Genomic DNA, 19,646 nt, shown 5'->3' on the forward strand with positions numbered 1-19,646 from the left:
TCCATGCTCGTTCATCGCTCTAGTCGACCAGGGACTGGAGGGTGAGGCTTCATCAGCTTCCAAACCGTCACCGTTTCCATCATCAGGCACAGATCGTACCTACTCCCTTGCCGCAAAGTACGAATTATTATTTGCCTACGCTACAAACACAAGCCTTACCGTTTATTTTGTTTCCATCATCACCGTCAGCGTCTTCGTTGTCGTCGACAACGCCCGGGCTTTGCTGATCGTAGACACTCGCGCCTTTTTTTTGCTTTTGCTTTGCCGCTGTTGTTTGAGCATCATCATCATCAGCAGCAGCCTCTCCGTATCAAACGGCGAATGGAAAAGATGTGCCCCGAAGCAAGAGCTGTGTTTGTAGCGGTTGTATGTGTGTATGACCGCGCGATTGGACCCGGTGACATCATCGGCATCATCAACTTCCCCCCAAGCAGCGGGCCAACGGCTCGAAACCCGCGCCGTGAGTCTCTAATCGCGCGACGTATGGTATGATTTGCAAAAAAAAAGCAAGAACCATGGAAGGGAAGGGAAACTAAACGTGCACACACGCACGTATGCATACAGATAGAGAATGGAGTTAGTAATTGGAAGGAAGCACGAGGAGTTGGAGTGGGGCTGTGCGTTAGGCTCGTCTTTCTCGAAGGACGTTGATCGTTCGGGATTGGATTTATTATGTATGTGTGTATTAGGTTTGATGGGTGTTTTGGTGGTGAATTACACAAAGGGTTCAATTAAGAAACATCTTAGGCTAAGGCTGTAGATGTAGATTCATCAGAGGCGATGCAATATTCAAACATTTGGGGATTACCGATAAGTCGTTGCTGGGATCACTTTTCTGTTTTAGATGGCAGTAAGTAACCTTTCAATGAATTATAGAACATGTCGCAGATAACTCGTCGTTCTAAGTTTACAATATCTCCAACAAGACCCAAAAAGTGATCAAGAAGTTAATTAAAAATCATTAAATAATAGTTTTTTGCTTAACCTATGGCATTCTGTAGTGTGAATCGATGTCTGTGCTGCGAAATGTCACGCGATGTTCGTGTTAAGCCACATTAGGACTAATTTTGGAAAGTATTGAAATGTTGAAAATCTTCTTCAGGATGCAACAAAACTTTCTTCTGGCATAGTACAATGTATTATCTTCAGAACCATATCCATTGAACAGGACACCGTCTAGATATGGATGAAAGATGAACCTACAAAATGTGTCTTGGTTTGATGCATTTGTCTTGAAAGATAAATTTAAATAAACGTACGCAATGGGAACGAAGCTGACTTTGACTTACATTCCCATGTGTGTCCCTTTCCTGAACCCCGACTCTCTTCTCCCTTGATTTTCAACTCACATCCAGCCGTACCCACTGGCACAGTAACAACCCTTTTCCGAACCCGAAAAGATTGATATGCAAATGCGTGCGTGTAATTACGTGTGCCAAACAGTGCTGGCAATAATTATAATAACAATAACAGCACACACACAAACACACAGGCAGCAACAATAACAGTCTCTTCTTCTGCTGGATTCCATCGAGATCGTTCGTTGTGGACAGTTTCCCTCTCTCACACAGACACACTGGCACACAATGGTGTCAGTTTTTAGGAGTGGTGGACATTAAAAGCCTCTGCCATGTCCCGGCGCTGGCCCGAACGAGTGCAAACAGTTTTTCTAACCTAGAAAACGCACTCTCAAGGCCACCCCGGAGGCTAATGGAGGAAAAACTCGACCACAAACCTCATCCCTCCGGAAAGGGGGATGGAAAGCAGAAAGGGTAAAGGGTGTGTGAGGGGTGTGTGTGTGTGCAAAAACAGTTGGAAAAAGTTGGTCATTCGACAATGACGCCATGATGATGATGCTGCCCATGCTGCTGCTGATGAGGTAGAAAGACACACACACACACGCACATGAAATTGAGGAGTTCGTTGGCCGGCAGTCTCTACAAACCGAAACAACAACAACAATAATAATGACCCAAAACACCCCACCAGGAAGGGTAGACAGAAACGCATCGTCCTTATCGTCCACCCAAAGCCACCAAGACCGGCGGCTCCACAAACACACGCGCCCGCCGCTTTGATACACTTTTGACCCCGGGGGGGGGGGGGGGGGGGGTGGGTTGTGGGTTGGCTTGCGCGGGCTTCAGCCATGTGCGCGCAAAAAGGTGGTGCGTGTTTGCGGGGTGAGAATGGCTGATTTTCGAACCATTTTCGAGGAATTTAGGAAGCGTATTCCGTGATTTTGATACACACTCGGGAGTGTATGTGTGTGTGTGTGCTTGGTACACCAACACACAAAATGCACCGCGTTGCACAGCGCATCAAACTGCAGAAACTGCGTCGCGGGTGCAAATTTGCCACGTTTTCGGTCAAAATTTGTTGCTCCGGCCGGCTCCGGCGGTGGGGGATTGGGGCTGCAAGCACGGAAGCAAGAGGAAATGCTGGAATGGAGACGCATGCAGTTTTTGCTGCCGCTGCTGCTGCTGCTGTTGATACTGCTTGCTTTGCTTTCCGCACTGTTCGCACTCGCTCTCTCCGCCTCGTTTCGTTCGGCTCGATCGTTCCCTCTCGCTTCTCTCGCTGCGCTGGTTGTAAAATTGCGCAAGGCAGATTCTTTTTCTTTTCCCTTCCCTCACTGTTCGCTATTTGGTACTGCTACACCGAACCAAGGGAACGGTTGCGCGTGTGTTGGTAGGCACTCCTCCCCCACCAGCGGGAAAATCGCGTCGCAAATAGCGAAACGCCGGCCGGAACGACTGGAAGGGATGAGGCGAGGACCGTGTACGTACACGAGCGCCCGGTAGTGGGGATGAACGCTTTACACTTGCCCATTATACACACACACACACACACACACTTACACCCCAACGCAACAACCACCACCCCATACTGTATTTGCGTTGCTTCACAAACAGCCGAGGTGGGAAATAGCGTATGTGTGTGTGTGTGTGTGTGAGAGAGAGCGAAACGGCAACAGCATCTGTCATCTCACGTCATCTTGCGCCCCACACAAGGAATGACGCATGCGCCTGCAGTGCAATTGGAAGTGCAATTGCCCATCGCACACCCCTCTTTTGTGTAAACGCACCACCACCACCATCACCGCCACAACCGATCTGTGTTTGTGTGTGTGGATTTGTGCGCAAATGACGAGGGTGAGGCCGTGTGTGAGTGAGCGAGCGAGAAAGTGCTATAGTGTTAAGAGCACCCGCAAACAAGAGCGAGAGAGAGAGAGAGCGCGCGCGCGCCCGCGAGTGAATTGAGGGTGAGCTCGCGCTGCGTGAAGGTGTGTGTGTGCGTGCGATGGGTTGCCGTGGGTGACCGAGCGAGAGGGCGTGCGGCGTAGTGCCGTCTCAGCCGCGCGGCCGACTGCGTGGACACGTTCCTTGGGCACAGTTTAAGGGAAGAAATTTTATTTTATTTCAAACGTTCGTGCCGTACAGTCGCGCCGTGGTCGTCTGCTGCCGTGCCCCGTTTGCTGTGTTCCGTTGTGTGTGCGCGCTCGGCACTCCAAGTCCCCGGTCCTGTGGCCAAGGAAAGTACACGCACGTACCAACACACACACACACACACACGGACACACAAGGTTCCACGTAATGGTTTTTTATCCAAACCAGTAGGAAAAAGGGCTTGCACGAAAAAGTGAGTTGGAAAATCTAAGCTCACAGCGAAAAAGAAAAAGGCAGCAGCAGTGCAGTATCGCGTGTTTGTTGCGTGGTTTCGGTGCGTTTTTGTTGCGCTTCTCGTGTGTGCGTTGCGAAAATAAAAAAAAAAATAACCAGATTGCGTGCGGTGTACGACACTTTCCAGTTGGCTTTCCGCTGGCCGGTCGGAACGGAAAACGGAATCGAACGCGTCGGCGGAAATTCGCGAGCGGAGGTTTTGCGGAGAAAAAACCCGGTGCAATGGTGTAAAGTTTTTCTTTCCAATTTTTATTCCACAAAGAACGCTGTGCCGGGCACAAAATTGACGGAAGATTTTTACTCAACAACTGTGAACCAACAAGTCTGATAAGAAAACGCAGCGTTTGATGGGAAAAATGTTGATGGGATTTTTTGTTTTGCGTTTCTCGATATCCCTAAACCGGCCATTTTCAACCCGAACACACACTGGAGCCAATCGGAAAAATCGGCTAATTCGCGAGTGATTTTTTTAGTTTCATAAAAAAATTGTGACGATTTCTCAAGCTAATCAGTGAAAAGTGATGAAGCATTTTTAAAATTCAGACACCAGCGAAGAGAATACAAGACTGCAATAATTTTGTAAAACGTTCGTTATTATCCTTTGTCCCATGCTAAATTAATGACAAAAAAAGACTCAACAAAAGGAAATTATGGCCTTTTTAAGTTTAAAAAAAACCCCGAATAATCATGTGGAAGAACTGACTGACTGCGAGGGTTGAGTGTTGAGCCCAAAAACCCTTTACAAAAATGTGAATCTAATGTGCTTAAACGAATGAAATGGTAAGCTCTCTTCCTTAATTTGTACAAAATGTTCAACTTTTTAAAATAGCTTTTATTCTGTGTGTGGTTCCATTCAAAAAGAGAATGTACTTTAAAACAAACAGTGCATCAAACGAATATGACAAAATATGCTTTCATGACGACACTTTGAGGAAGAAAACAACTCACTTGTAGCCCGCCACGATTTATGCCAGTTTCTGAAAATTCTTTGCAATGCAAACGATTTTTTTCTGTCTACCAAAGCAAAGAAAGAGAAAAGAGCCCATTCTACATTTTCACTTTGGCGCACCAAAAAGTCACCTGCTTTCGTCTGACGCGAGTGTGAGTGTGTTGAAGTGCCTGTGTCACCTTTATTGTTTTTTTTTCTCTCGCGTCACTTCCGGCACGGAAAGAAAGGGCCGATCGAGTTCTCAGCGTACGGAGATCGTACCGTTCCGATTAAAGCAATGGGGAAGGAAAGGATCATTCCGCCCGGTCCAAGGGGCATTTCTTTTCACCACGGGCGCATTGCTTTCACCTGTGCGCTTCTGTGTGCGCCGTCCGAGTTGACGTCCGGATGGAATTGGTGTGCACCTGCCCAGTGGGCCGTCCCGTTTTGCTCGAGGAGCGCAAATTATCGACAAAAGTGTCAAAATGATATCCCATGTGAGGCATGAGTGGCATGTGTCGGTTAACTTTGTGGCGATTGTTAAGCGATCCTTGCTTGTTATGTCTTTGTTGTTTTTTGTTTTGCTGTGTTGAGCAAGCCGATGTGGCTTGAATAGCATTTCATTCGGCGCTTCTTGTTTGTCTTGCTTTGTGAACACTTTAAGAATTATTTCAAATATTGTGATGGAAAAACAGAGAAAAGAAAAGAAGGCTTTTTTGGCATTGGACCAAAATGAAGCGAAATAATTAATGATTGTTGCAGCAAAAGTAGTATAAAAAATTAACTGCTTATGCCAGCCGAAGTGATGAGTTTTTTTTTCGTTGATTGAAACCAAACTCGATGCAAGCTCGACTCGACGAAAAAAAAAAAAATAAAACAAATTTGTAAGCACAAAGAAACATAGCCCAATGGCTATCACGTAGGCTCGCATCGGAAGCGCAGCAAAAAAAAAAGCGCAACAAGAACGCACACGAGCGCGCGCGCGATCGTCCGTGCGGTTGCGATCGAGCGTGCGTGCGTGGATTCCGCAGCGAACGGTAGCGATGAAATCAGCGGCCCCAAAGAAGTCTCGAAGTCTCCTTCCAACTCACCCCGTCGCCGTCCAACCACGCTTCCTTGCAGGCGGTGATAGTAGAGTGGGAGAGATGCTGATAGAGCCGTTTGCTAAAACCGAGCATTGGCTTACTGGAAAGTGCGAGTGATTTGCTGTGGAGGGCAACGGAAGACGGCAGCCGTTGTGGTCCGTTTGGAGTTTGGTGGACCGAAGAGCGAGCGAGGGGCGGGGAAATGAAATCCAATCGAGCACCGACAACTTCTTCTCAGTCGTCGTCGTCGTCGTCAGTTTCCAGTTTTTGCTCCCTCGCTGCTTCATATCTTCAACCACACACACTTAATCTTGCGGCCACCAAGACCGTTCTAAAGAGCATCTTCCGCGCACGGAGACGTGCAGACACATTTTTTCATCGACTCGAGACTCGAGATTTTGGAGCTCTGATCTCGACCTTCATCGGTCGCTTTTTCGGTGTGTGCGTGTGTGTGTTTGTTCCTGCTTCCCATATGTGGCTCGTGTTTTTTTGTTTCTTCTTCTTTCGAGCGCAGTGAGGGTGGCGAGGGGGTGGTTGTGCTAGACACAATCCCTCCAAATCCCTCCATTGCCTACCCCCGCTTGGTGTTTCTAACGCACGAAAGAGAAGGTTAAAACGACGTCCAAAATAATTCTCGACCATAAAAAAAACCTCCCAAAACTCTCGGGACTGCTCCCCCGTCTGCCGCACTGATCTTGCTCTAAACTTCTAACCAAAGGGTTGCTGGAGGTGAATGCAGAACGAGAAGAAGCCGGGTACCAAAACTACGGGACGGGAAGGTGTGTAGAGCCTGGCCAAAGAAGCAGAAAGCCTACACAGGCCGATCTTGAAAAGCGCGTAAAGTATAGAGGAAGCCGTGATGCCGGGGAAAAGAAGGAAGAGGAGAAGAAGCTACAAATCTTCCCGCGAGAAGCAGAAGAACAGAAGTAGGAAAAGAAGTACACGCGCGCATTGGAACGGAGAAGCGAAGTAAAGCAAACAGCGCGCGAGAAGTGCTCTACCGCTGGGAAGGAAACCCACTGGCGGAAAGGACTAGTTAGAGGCGGACGGGCGGGCCAAGATTAGACCAGCCGCGGGTGTGTGTGAGTGCGCACACACTCCCGTAGAACACAACCCCTCGGCCTGGGCCGGACCGAAGCGTGTTGAGTGTATGCTTTGGAGTGTGTGTGTGTATAGTTTTTCGTCTTTCGAACGTTTCGAAGGGAAGGCAACACCGCCGGCAAACCCGCGCGTCAGCACCATTCCAGTGTTCCGGGCGGAGTGGAAGTTTTGCGGAATGGAACGGACACAACAGAAAAAAAACTCCAACCTCGGTTGGCGGACGGGTGGGCCTCGAGCGAAAGGGAAAGGATGGCGGGAGCCCATTAAAATGTTAGAAAATGTACGTGTGTTTTGGGGTTTTGTTTTGCTCTTGTATTGACTCGTATTGTTTCTTTTTAATGTACTTTCGGTTGATTCGCGCTCAAGCAAGTCGCGTCGCGTCGGCGGACGGTGAAGCTGCGCTTGCGGAGTCCCTCTCATCAAACGACGGGCCAGGGCAGAAGTTAATAGAAAGAAGAAAAAAAAACATAACGCAAAGGAGCGCGAACAAAAATGTAATAAAATCCACTTGGCCGCCTCTTCGCACAACGATCATCTCAACGGAGAACGTGTTTGTGTACTGGGCCTGTGAGGAGTTCTTGGCGGTGTTTTGTGTGCGAGTGTGTGTGTGTTTTCATATTGTGAAAAATTGTACCAAGTTATTGCAACCGCTACTACAAAGAGTCGCAATGTGCGCCAAGCTTTTTAATTTATTTTCAATCTCTTATCAACTCAACAGCCACTGAGCTTGAAGATAAAGTTGGCGAATAAATAAATTGGTTATGAGGTCTTAAACCTCAATCCATCAACTCCACTTATCAAAATCGCTTTGGATCGCAAAATCGCGCTCAAAATTGGAGCAAACTGTCATAATCGGTGTCAGCATGAAAGTATGCCTAAGCTCGGCTGGAAACAAAAAACAAAGGGCCTAGACAACTTCAACTTTGACAGTTGAATGTTGTTCCTTTTTTTTCGAGCTGTCAGATATAGAGTGTGTACTAAGCTGTGTCACTAAGACAAATCAAGCGAGTAGAAGTAGTATCAAAACATTAGATTTTTACACAAAACTCCAATAGGAAAAATATTTTCGATTAAATCAAACTGTTTGACAATGCTTCATTGTTTTCTTATTAATTCTGACTAAGAAATAAGATTGATACGTGCAGAGCGTCGGTTTGCTTCTATTGATAAGCTTCCAGTCTAGCCAATCAATAAACAATTCGTTACCGCGCTCACAGCTCTGACAAATGATCCCTTAAACGATCCTCATCCTGAACGTCGGATCCCTTTAAGTTTCTTGCCGATCGTGCCGCGGCGGGCACCATCCATCAATAATCAGCGACGTAATCAACGGCCGCCTGCACAACGCTATGCTACGGTCCTGAAGAACAAGTCAAAGGTTTTTTCAGAGAGCTTTAAAAACAAAGCAAACGAGATAGTGCCAGACCGAGCTCACAGAAAACGGAATGTTTCGCCGTTCGCGAGTTGGAGGTGGAATGAATTAAAGTTAATTAGAATTAAATTAAATAATAATAGACACATCTTGGAGCGGGCGCGGGCGGGCTGCTGCTTAGTTTGCGTTGCGTGCCGACATTCCGGTGGCGTATTTTATCTGCACCATATTTTACGTTCACTTTAAAAGATCGGGGTGTTGGTCGAGTGGTCTAGCGCGCGCGTATCGAATCAAATTCTGGCGCTCCTTTGTAGCGGTGTGTGGTTGTCTCCGTTTTGTGGGAGCTCTAGGGGTGAGTTAAAGCATCTGCTTTTTCGCTATGAAAGCATCTGCTTTTTCGCCCTTTCTTCAGCTCCTTTTTCCATCCCTTGTAGAAGTGGCTTTCTATGGCGCCCCGTTCCGAGGGGGAAGCCTCCGCCGAGTAAGGTCCAATTTATTTGTAATAATCAATTCTACACGCTAAATGATGTGCATATGTGCCCTCGTAGGTTCACCCGCGGGGTCACAAGCCACGCGTGGGGGTAATTTGAGCGCTTGTTTTGCCTTTCGCTTTCGGGGCAGAAGTGTATTAACAAGCCGGGTACCAGCATTGTCTGTCCCGGAGGGGAGAAGCGCAACAGCACAACAAATTGATTTTCGGTCATTTAATGTCGTTTGTTTGGGCTCAATGCGATTATTGACTGTAAGTTTTAGTTTTCAAACCGCTTACCCAGCACTTTTAAGACGCTCGATAAGCTGTTTTCACGAAAATAAATACCAAAAAAACATCGTTTGCCTTGAGACACAAACCGAAAGCTTCCTTCTGTTCTGCTAACGAACAGCAAATTTGTCACTTGTGTGTTTTCCCGCTGTTCCATTCTTTTTCTATGCCCCTGGCAGGTGACTGTCACTGTCACTGACTGTTTATGAAGTGATGGTCACAGGTTGGCCAAAAAGAAGTGAAACAACTAAGCAGCGAAACAAAAACACCAATGACGTCTTCCCGGCCACTCGACGATGACGAAAGATAAATTAATTAGATAAGCGCACGGGCACGAACCACCGCGGGACCTCCCGAAAGTAAGGCCCCGATGACCGGACCGAAATGGTTGCCACCTTTTTTCTTTCCCTTTCCTTTGTATGCAAATTAGCAGCATTCCTGGTGTGCCCGCACACCTCACCCGGCACATCGAGTGCCGTGAAAATCGAGCGAGAATCTTCCGCTCATTGGGACCGTTCGTGCGACTGTCACTTGTCTTAGCGTGAGCGCTGTGCCCGGGGGAGGGAAGATGAGAGCTGGTTGGAAAAAGGCAGCCACCAAACAGAATAATGATTTATGTGTTACCATCACCTAAACACACGACGCGAATGGATGGACCCGGTTTCCGGCTGGCGGAGGGAAGAAGAGTAACCAGCCAGCCAGCCAGTCAGCCCCCTGGTTCAATCATTATCTACTCACGGCACGAACTTACAACTCTTTCACTTCTTCTGCTACCGCGTGTGTGCGCCGTCGTGAGCGATTGGTGGTCGTGGTTGTGGTGGAAATCTATCGCGGGGATGGTACCACGCGGTTTCGTCATATTTCAAGCCGTACATAATTTATATAAAACACTCACAGAAACACAACCCTTGCGAACGGACAAGCGAGAGAGAGAACGCTTCGGAAAGCACCTTGCCATGGGTGATGGAATTCAATGGGGAAAGAAGTGTCAGTGTATTCAATTTTCCTGCTTCTTCCTTCACCTCTAGCCCAAAGCTAAAGTAAGTGTATTGGAAAATCGTTTGAACACCATCGGCAGAATAATGATCAGTGTGTTGGAAGGAGCGAAAAATAAACCAAAAAAAAAATAACAGGGAGGAAACTGCTTATGTTTTAACAGATTGACTCCCTTCACGACTTCCTCCCTGTTTTGGCAAAGGAATGCTAATGTGCAGTCAACGTCTTCCACCCCCTTGCTCGGGGACGTTCTTGTGTTGACTTTCGATTGAGTGAGTGACGGGTTTTGTGTTTTTGTGCAAGGAAGCAGACAGTTGGGATGGATGGGCGTTTTGCCTGAGTTAGTTTCATGCAATTAATTTTTTTTTATGTGTAAGAGTTTTAGAAAGTAGACATCAGTTTTCAAAGATTGTCGTTGTATCTGCGCTCCACTCTGCATGCTAACCGCTTCAGTAAGGTCCTTCTGCTCATATTGAGAGTCACATGCTGTATCCTTACCTACTGTGGCACACGTGGGAAGTGTTGCTGCCAGCTGCCAGAACTGTTGCTGCCTGTGCCATCTTGCCAAGTAAACAGTGTCTGTTTTCCTCTCTTTTCCCCCTTCCACTCTTAACCCTTCACTCGAACCCGTATGGTAAGCATAAATCATTACAATTTATTAAAATAGAAAAAAAAAGAAGATAAACAAACCGATGGGCTGTTGCTTCTGCAGACAAACACAATCTCTCTCTTACCCGAACTCTCGATTTTGGACTCCAATGTTTGTTTGTGCCTAATGCATTTATTTCGGATGCTGCTCCGATCCGTTTCGGGCTGCGAGGACAGCTAGCACACCCGTTTTGTTTATGCAGCTCACGCTCACGGTGTACTTTCTCCCGCGTGGAGCCCGTGTTTACGCTCCGTGCGAAGGCAGCTGGGCATGCTTTCTTTGGCCAAAGGGGCCATGCTTTGTTTACGTAACCGTGTATCGGTTGGCGTTGCCGGGGGTTTGCATTTTAGCCCCCTGTTGTTTAGCCTTGAATGGACGACGGTCGACGACGGCGATGACGGCGGGCTTGCTGCTTACACATTATAATAATAATGCTCAACAGCATCAAGCCCAACATAATTGAAAAGTTGAAGAAAGGCGAAGGGTTTTATGTAAATTTTAAAACACACACTCACACACACCCATGTGCAAGCTCTTGAACGAGCCGTTTCTTGAGATGCATTGCTGCTTGCAGGAAGATGTTTCAATGCGTCGCAGCTGGTGCACGTATAATCCTTACGCTTCTGTACCATTCATTGCTCTTTCAGTAATTGCAAATTTCGCAATTTTCGTTCTAATTTATCAACACGCTTTACACAATTTACCTCTTTGTGCACCGAAAAAAAAGGGAACGATTAATAATATCCACAAGGATTGATGCTTATTTTTGCACCCCGGAATACGGTTTTATTTTAAACGTTTCTACGGTTTCTACATACAAAAAAACCGACCCCTTCGGAATATGCAGATGATGTCTGGGAGGCGTAAAGTCATGTTTTGTGCAGGGGGGCGAGGGGGCTCGCTTCATTTCCCCGTGGTGTAAAAATGGCCGACAGAAGGCGATCGCGATAAGATGGATGGCGCAGTGCCTCGGCCTCGCTCCGTGCCATTTTTATGATCCGCTTTTTAGGAGCAAGCCGATTTGCTCCATTAAGGACTCGAAGGAAACAAACTGAGGGAGGAGAGGAAAAACTGCACCACCTTCAGAAGCCTAAGTGCAACCGAGGCTGATTGCATCTTGCAAAGGCAAGCAGAAAACATGCGCTCTTCGGCACTCCATTTTGTGCTGACGGCACGAGCAGATCACGAGAGAGTGGGAGAAAAAATAACATTTAATAACCGCTAACTCGCTGTTTTTCTCGCATGTGTAGTACCATGGGGCTGTGGTGTGGTAATAAAAAAAAATACACACAGTGTGCGAAACATATGTTCCCGGTCATATGGGAGCAGTTTTTGGAGAATAATTGGATTTATTGCTTCCCTTGCTGCTGCAGCGTGCTTTGAAATTGCATGAAATATCTCTTCCTCTGGAATTGGAACTGGCAAAACGCGCAAACAGTGCGAACGGTGAGTTGAAGTGAGGCGTAGCGAAGGAGACTCACAGGTGAGGTCCGTTCGGTTCGGGTTCTCTGGCGTTCGAATTTTGTTTTCAATTTATCGGTTGCGTTTGGTTCCCAAGTCGAGCCGTTCAACCCCCTCGCACGAAGATGTATGATCTCGATTACGGCCTTTACGGAGGCACGGATGTCCAGTCCAAGATGCAGATCATGAGTAATATGTTGCACATTAGTCTCTCCGTGCCTCTGTGCTGAGGCGAGATGAAACAGATGGGCTGCCATTTATTATTTTTTACGTCACAGGAAGCCAAATAGTACAATGTTTAGTCGCTTACTGCAATAACACTTTATTTGTTCTACTAATAAAAATTAAGTAATTATTCCCCAATCAAAACTCTTGAACTTCAACATTCTTGTTGAATAATTCCCTATTCCTCTAGATACTCATAATTGAAATATCATTCACCAGAACGAATTATAACGTCAATATTAATTTATTGTGCATTGTTCGCTCTCTCTCTCTCCCTCTCTCTTTTCATGCGCAGATGACGCCTTTGAAGCCCGCGGGATTGTCATTTGCCACCATGCCACCAACCATGCACGGGTAAGTAATTTCACAAAGTGCATCAACACAGCCAGGGCAAGCCCGCACCCACACGCGGTGCATTGGCAACCCATCATCTCGCCGACACGCATTCGAACACACAGACACACACATACACGTACACAGGGTGGGATTCCAATCTACCGAGGGGTGTGCCACACTCATCTAATAATGGACCGATCGTTATCACGCGCGTCGAATAATGTGGCGCCCTTTCGCCCTTGTTAGCCAATTGACATCGAGACATCATCATCATCATCATCAGACGGTTGCGGCCGATGATTATGGCGTATCGTCGGGTCCCGTCACCCGTAAATCATACTGGCCACACCCGCACCATTTTGTGATGCAGGCCGCGTGCAAAGTGTGTCCTAGTTTTTGGGGAGAAGGGGCCGTTTGCTCCACTTCGGCACAGAGCTATCTCGTTGATCAGCTCGTACCCGGCCTCGGGGAAGCGGAGGTGCCACTGCTTATGTTTTGCACTTATCGGATAAAGTGGAAGATACAGAGGAGAAGGCACACAAAAAAACCGCACGAAAATGAACACAAAATACAAAACCACAAAGCTCGTTTTTGCGTTACTTGCTCTGCGCCACCCAAAAGCAACTATACAGATGAAGATCTACAACCATCGAAACAGCGAAAACAATGGGTTTTACCATGTTTCGTGTAAAAGCCTTCTCTGCTTATGTTTTGGGTTTCCTGGAGACGGCGCAGCATAGCGGAGTGGGGTAGAATTTATTGCCGCCCTTTAGTTCTTTGGCACGGGACACACACACCAAATTGCCTAAAAACATTAAGACCTTGTCCGAAAACGCAAGCAAAACATTTGCCCTTTGGCGGCATATTGACGTGCGAAGGGCGGATGGTTTTGTTGCTTTTGGGCCCTTTACCTTGTATCCCAATTCGTCCCAGCGTCGATCGTTCGATCGGCCTGCGAGGATTGGCTACAGTTACAGGTGCATCTAGCGCCGGCTGGGCCGTGTCTTAATTTTCCCTGTGAAGCGCCTCCCAGAAACGATTTTGTGTGTGGGAAAGATTGGCTGCGGGCGATTTGGCACACGCACCGGGTACTGCCCGGGAATGACAATGAATGTCCCCGCTTTCCTAGAACGAACCGACGCGGCATTTGGACGGTGGTTTCTTGGAAGGTCCTCCATGAGAAAAACAGATGCAGTTCCGCCAAACTTGCGATCGATTCTTGGGGTTCCTTGCCCTGCTCAATATAGCAGGCGAAATAATCAAATTAATAAAATTTTAATAGGAGCTCATTAGGCCAGCGCAAGACGGCAAAAGACACACGACGAGATGAATTGACTGATTCTTTGGGAAATTGGAGAATTCATTTTGGGACACGCTGGAATGCACCTGCACGCCCTAAAAGATGTTCAGTAAGTTGTCACCGTGAAACGACGGCTGTCTTTTAGAAACTTCCAGAGGAAGAGAGCCCGTGAGAAATGCTATCTTCAACTTAACGGATAGGAATCAACGTTCTTCGTACAAACGCACCACGGAGTCATCGTTGGTCGTCGTGAGAACGGGTCGAACTTTTGCTGATGTTTCACACTGCACTGGAACATTATTCGGTACAGACGAAAATTTGAATAAGAAAAGCATTGCTCGATGGTCTTGAATTCTTGCAGCAGTACCATACAGCTGCAGCTGCTTCCATCTTACCTTTTACCCCGCTATAGAAGCATTATTTTAATAAGGCGACGATAATCCTACCGGTAGGACCTCTAGCATTCCCATTGCTTAACGAACGTACGGAGTGCCTTTTCTAGGTTTGTGTGTTCTTCCTTGATTCCTTTGCTTTTCCAACTCGCTTCGATTAGCGTGCACCGGTAGATTCGGTAATAAGTTTCCCCCTCTTTTTGTCCCGATTGTCGAGAACGTCTGCGCGGAGCTCCGAAAAGAGAGTGCACGGTTCAGGAAGGAAATCCACGTCTAGGGTCTCTGGGTAGTTCCTCGGGAGAATCTTACAAAAAAAAAACTCTGAAAAAGGGGTTCTACTCGCCTAGCGGCATAGGCCGCTGATACACAGGGAAAGGCAAGACGAAACTGTGCTACGGAATACAAATCAAGCCGGATGTACCGCACCGAATCCGTTTATCCCGCGCGCGCGGAGTTGGCGCACGACGTTCCGCACGCTGGTCCGGGTTCCTAAACGTCTGCGGGGCGTTCGGAGCGTTCGGGAATTGTGATGCAAATACACCGTGAGACCGCCACTGGGAAATGAGATTCTAATTTTCTGTCCACGGTTAGCCCGAGCTGGGCCAACGCTTCGGGGGGATTATTCCGATTTCCTTTTGATAACTTTGATACTCCTAGGGAATAAAAAAAAGGGAAGCCGTTACACCTTATCGTCTACCGCTTACGAAAAAGGGAAAATAACGTCACGTCCCAGACCATCATCGCACACCATCGCCACCGGACGGATCAGTATGTATTTATTCGGTCAATTTTCCTGAACTCAAGATTCCGAGTGTGTTTGAGTCTGAAACTTGTGGGGGGGAAATCGAAAAAGAACCAAGGTGTCATTCAATGGTCACACCAGGCACACATCCGTGATGTTAATATTCGGACAAAAACCCCTCCAAAACAAAGCCCAAATTTGGTGTTTGCCTCGTCCTGGGTGCCTGGGTAGCGTGCTCGGGAGCAGCGGTGTGGCAGGAGTTGATCCTTTTTTGGGGGAGGAAAAAAATGTAATTTATGCTACGCCAGGCGATAAGACGACCCACACAAATGGAGGCGACCGGCGATTTCGATCGGACGGTGTGGTCAGAGCGTAGTAACTGTTGGGCTTGCCGGCTGTGTGTGTGTGTGTGTGTTCGTGTGGTTTTCATTGCCTCGCCACTGATGACCGGTGACGAATACATTACCATTTTGCACCTTACCCTTGTGTGGTGTTTCTGTGTGACGTGGCAAGGGGAAGCCCATTACGCGAAAGGGACCAAATAAGGCCGGAGGGAGGAATTTTTTGGCTGAAATAGACGTCAGCCGTTTTTTTTATGTTCTCTTCTGTTCATCACCCACACTCTCTGTCTCTCTTTCACGAAAGCATACTTTAACGCTTTAGGAATGGGGGGGCTTTAGATTGCCTGCTAGTGATAAGGTGCGGGATGACGAATGGAAGTTTTTACATAGAACATGAAGTGAAGTAGGAGGTGTAGACCATTTTTGGGAATGATTGTATGAGGTTGTTGTCAGTGTGTGTGAGAGAGGGATACTTCGTAGTCGTTCAATATCTGTAAATTTTGGACTATTTATGGAAGCCTGAACTTCTATAGTAAGTCTACGTACAACGTCATCATAGCTTTTAAACAGCATTTGATATTCAATTTAGCTTACTGTTGTATTCTCCAAGAATATTGTTGTCTATATGCTGTGGCTGTCTTTTAAGCATTTATGAATGTTTTGGACCTTCATAACATCCTTCCTAGACATCATGTAGGCAAGCTTAACTTCTTAGTTTGCCTCGTTCAAGTCCATATCATTAGACTCTCGTTAACGAAATACGCCAAAAACCTCGATGCTCTTCTATTCCACTCGATCGTTATTCTTCAGAACACCAAAAAATCGCTTGTGCGTGTGTAGTAGCTGCCCTCTCCGCACGTTAATTAATTTATTCAAATCAGCGACCGTTTGTCTGAGCAACCTCGGCCTCGTCCGCGCCCCTTCTCGCAGACGTGAAAATCTAACTACGAGAAGAACCTGTTTGCTCGGAAACCACTCACCAAACCCCCTTTCCGAGATCTTGTGTGTGTGGAAAACAGGGGGCAATACACCAGACAACGCTCCCCACGAAAAGAAGAAGAAGAAAAAAAACAATCGCTCGTTTCGTTAGCATCAACACGATCGGATGTTGCTTTCTTGCCCCTTGTCTTCCTTCGTTGCTGGAAGCCTGGAAGCCGAATGCTCGAATGCCTTATTTACCTATCAATCGCGCCACGCACTATCGTTCTGCTGTAGCTCTTCTTCTTGTAACCCTCCCGCGTGCTCCACAACACCCCTGCTGAAGGGGTTGGGCAGGTTGTTCTTCGCGCCACCACCACCACCACTAGCTCCACCGGCAGCAATCAAACCCAACAGTTCACTCAACCGGCTCGTCCGCAAAGGGGTTTTCGGGAGGCCTGGAACCGGTTTTATTTTAGAAACCGATCTTTACGTGCTTAGAATCGAGAGTGTGGTGTGGTTCCACGTCCGATCGACGTGGGAGAACGCTCGCGCAGCGAAGGGCCGGGCCCGCACGAAATTCCGCCGCGTAGAGAGCGCACACGGCTAAGAACGAAACCGTCGGGAGACCCACAATCATGCTCCGAAAATGGGTTTTCGGTTCTCGGCTGACAGACTCGTGCGGTAGGAGCTGAGGTGGAGGAGGAGGGTTTTTTGAGATCGAAACGCGAAGAAGACCCGCAAAAGAAACCCTTCTCTCACACACACACACACGCGGTTGCGGGTGCTTATGTATGGTTTACTTGATCGCGTCTTCCCTGCGCTGCTCTGCGCTGATGATGCTGCGCGATCCGTTCAGGGGTTTGGAAATTTATGAGCGAACACACAGACACGGTTCACACAGACATTCACTGGCCGGTACACAGGGGTGGAAGATAATTTCGAATTTCCGAGAGTCCATTAGGCGGATGGTGTGGTGTGGTGTGTGTGTGCTGCTGGTGGCGCGGACCGGCACTGGTAAAACCGTTTCGCTTGCACCGGCATTTCGATCGAGTCCAGCGGAGTACCGTGGCCGGCGGAAGGGTCGGCCGGTGTTGTTATCGTGCCGTGATTCCGACCGACAGTGGTCGAAGATTCGAATGCATTCGAGCAGTAATGGAAGTAAATTAAGGGAGGGCCCCAAAACCCCCGACGGTCGGTAAATTGGTAACGAAGTCGGACGATCATCATTCCATTGGTTGGGATTCCGGTGCCACTGTGATCTGGCCCTGTGAGACTTTTGAAAGGTTTCTTCCGCGGCAGTGCTGGGACAGTGGTACAGTGCAGTGCAAGATACGGCCTTTTTTGTGTGTATGTGCTGTGCCAATCGTCATCAGAACATTGTGTGTGTGCAGGGAAAAAGGGTAAAGTAAGAGTCGTCCCATTCCCCATCGCTCTCTTGTCATAATGTGGCGAGCTGGCGCCGTTCCGTGGCACCATCTGGGTAGTAAAAAGGCAACACCGAAACATTGGAACGCTGCCAAAGCACACACACACACACCGTACAACATATGTGTGTGATTGCGGCGTTATGCGGTTTGTGGCATAAAATTGCGCGAGATGAATCATTTGCTCGGCCTCAGTTGCAGGATGCATTCGCGCACTCCACTCACACATATGGTAACACACACACACACATTTGGCAAACATCAAATGTCATCGTCCGCGCAAACGGGTCCAACGATGAAAATAAAATCGCTGCACTCTCTGTGTGCTTTGTTGCAGCATTGCCTGGGTTGTGTTAAAGTGCAAATTTTATGTTTTGCGCTGACCGCTTTGCAGCAGCCGGGGGGAGCACGTCACGTCGGGGGAGCTCCCCACGTCAGTTTTGTACGCTTCGGGTGTACTAAAAACGGTGTGACGGTGGTGCGTAAAGCGCACAAAACCATGGCTAGGCACAGAAACGTTCCGGGGGCCCGCAATAAAACCGTCACATCGTTAAAACCATGGATCGTGTACGGCACAGCGCGCACTGTTTGTAACACAAATCATGCTCCACATGTTGCAGAAACACATTTTTGAGTCACTGGTTTTTTGGTTCTAAATCTATTTCTTTTTTTTTGTTCTTTTTCTTCACAGAACCCCACTCCACACACCACCAAGGCTAACAATCAATAGTTCCTCACCACCCAAATCGGAACCATCTGCTGCGGCACGGTGTCTCGGTGATCATTTAACTCCTGCCGCGGGGCTTTCGGGTCGGTTAAGACGGACCAGGTAAACTCCAACTTTACAAAGACCACCACAGAAAAAAAAACCGATCATTTGAGGCTTGAGGCAACTCTCCCGCTTTTTGTGTGTGTGTGTGGCACGGCACACCACAAACCGAAACATATGTATCGAATGTCGTCCGCGCCATCGACGGCACCACCACCGGAGGCGGTGGAAGCTGAAACACGAAAAACAACAACCTTCCTTCCTCGCCGGGGAGCTGCCCGGGACTGACCTATAATTATGAGTACCAGCCGGCAGGCATTCCAAGGCCTTCCTGAAAGCCTTTCTGGAGGAGGAGGAGGTGGGGCGGTATCGGCTTTCAGTTGTGCGGTCAAATGGTCACTGAGGCTTCGGCTTCTTATCGACACGTCCACGAAAACATACCAAAATCCTCTCCAGCCAAAGGCGTGGAGAAGCTTTCGCTGGCCAAAACCGGTGTCCATGCTGGAGTTGGACCAGCAGCGCAAAAAATTACAAAATCTTCAAAGAAATCACTGGAATTTCGCATGCCTTTGTTGCTGCGTTTACAAATTTTTAAGAGTCTCTTTTTCCTTTTTTTTTAGCTCGGCTCGCTTCCCATTTCGCTTAAGCGCTTTGCGGGCCACGGCCAAGATGGTCGGACGCCAACTAACGCGTATTCCGGCTTCAACGGTAGCAACCCATTACACAGACACACACACACACCACCATTCTCGGCAGCGATTTTGAAAAGGTCAAATCATGTTTTCATGTCGTTGTTTTTTGTTGCTTCGGGATGGTTCGCACGCAACTCGGTTGTGGGGAAATGCAAGCGAGCGGAGGAAAAATGCACCACCAATTGCATTCCTTTCGGGACTGTGCGGAGAGCGGTGCAGCGGTGGGGTTTTAATTTTTTTGTTGTGCTGCTGTTTCAATCTTTGACATTTTATTTCGGGGGTTTTCGGTCGCTTGCATGCGAACAAGGCTTTTGTCGGGTTTTGTTTGTGCAAAAACGCTTAGTTCTTGGAGGAGACTTCAGTAGACAGCTTTTGTTTGTCGGAAAAAACCTGGGAGTTAAGTCCTAGATCATCTCGAAATATACAAGCAAAACAATCAAATATTGAGCACAAAATGCACCGTACTACATCA

At 47.8% G+C, this 19,646-nt stretch overlaps 1 long non-coding RNA gene across 1 annotated transcript; it reads left to right on the forward strand.

The window, feature by feature from the left end:
• The first annotated feature begins 3,437 nt into the window (after positions 1-3,437).
• Positions 3,438-19,443, forward strand: LOC120897902. The gene is made up of 3 exons (XR_005738595.1): positions 3,438-4,460; positions 12,553-12,611; positions 18,405-19,443. It is a non-coding gene; the product is annotated as an uncharacterized LOC120897902 (long non-coding RNA).
• The last annotated feature ends 203 nt before the right edge of the window (positions 19,444-19,646 follow it).

Source organism: Anopheles arabiensis, chromosome 2, assembly GCF_016920715.1.
Source record: "Anopheles arabiensis isolate DONGOLA chromosome 2, AaraD3, whole genome shotgun sequence".
Taxonomy (NCBI): Eukaryota; Metazoa; Arthropoda; class Insecta; order Diptera; family Culicidae; genus Anopheles; species Anopheles arabiensis.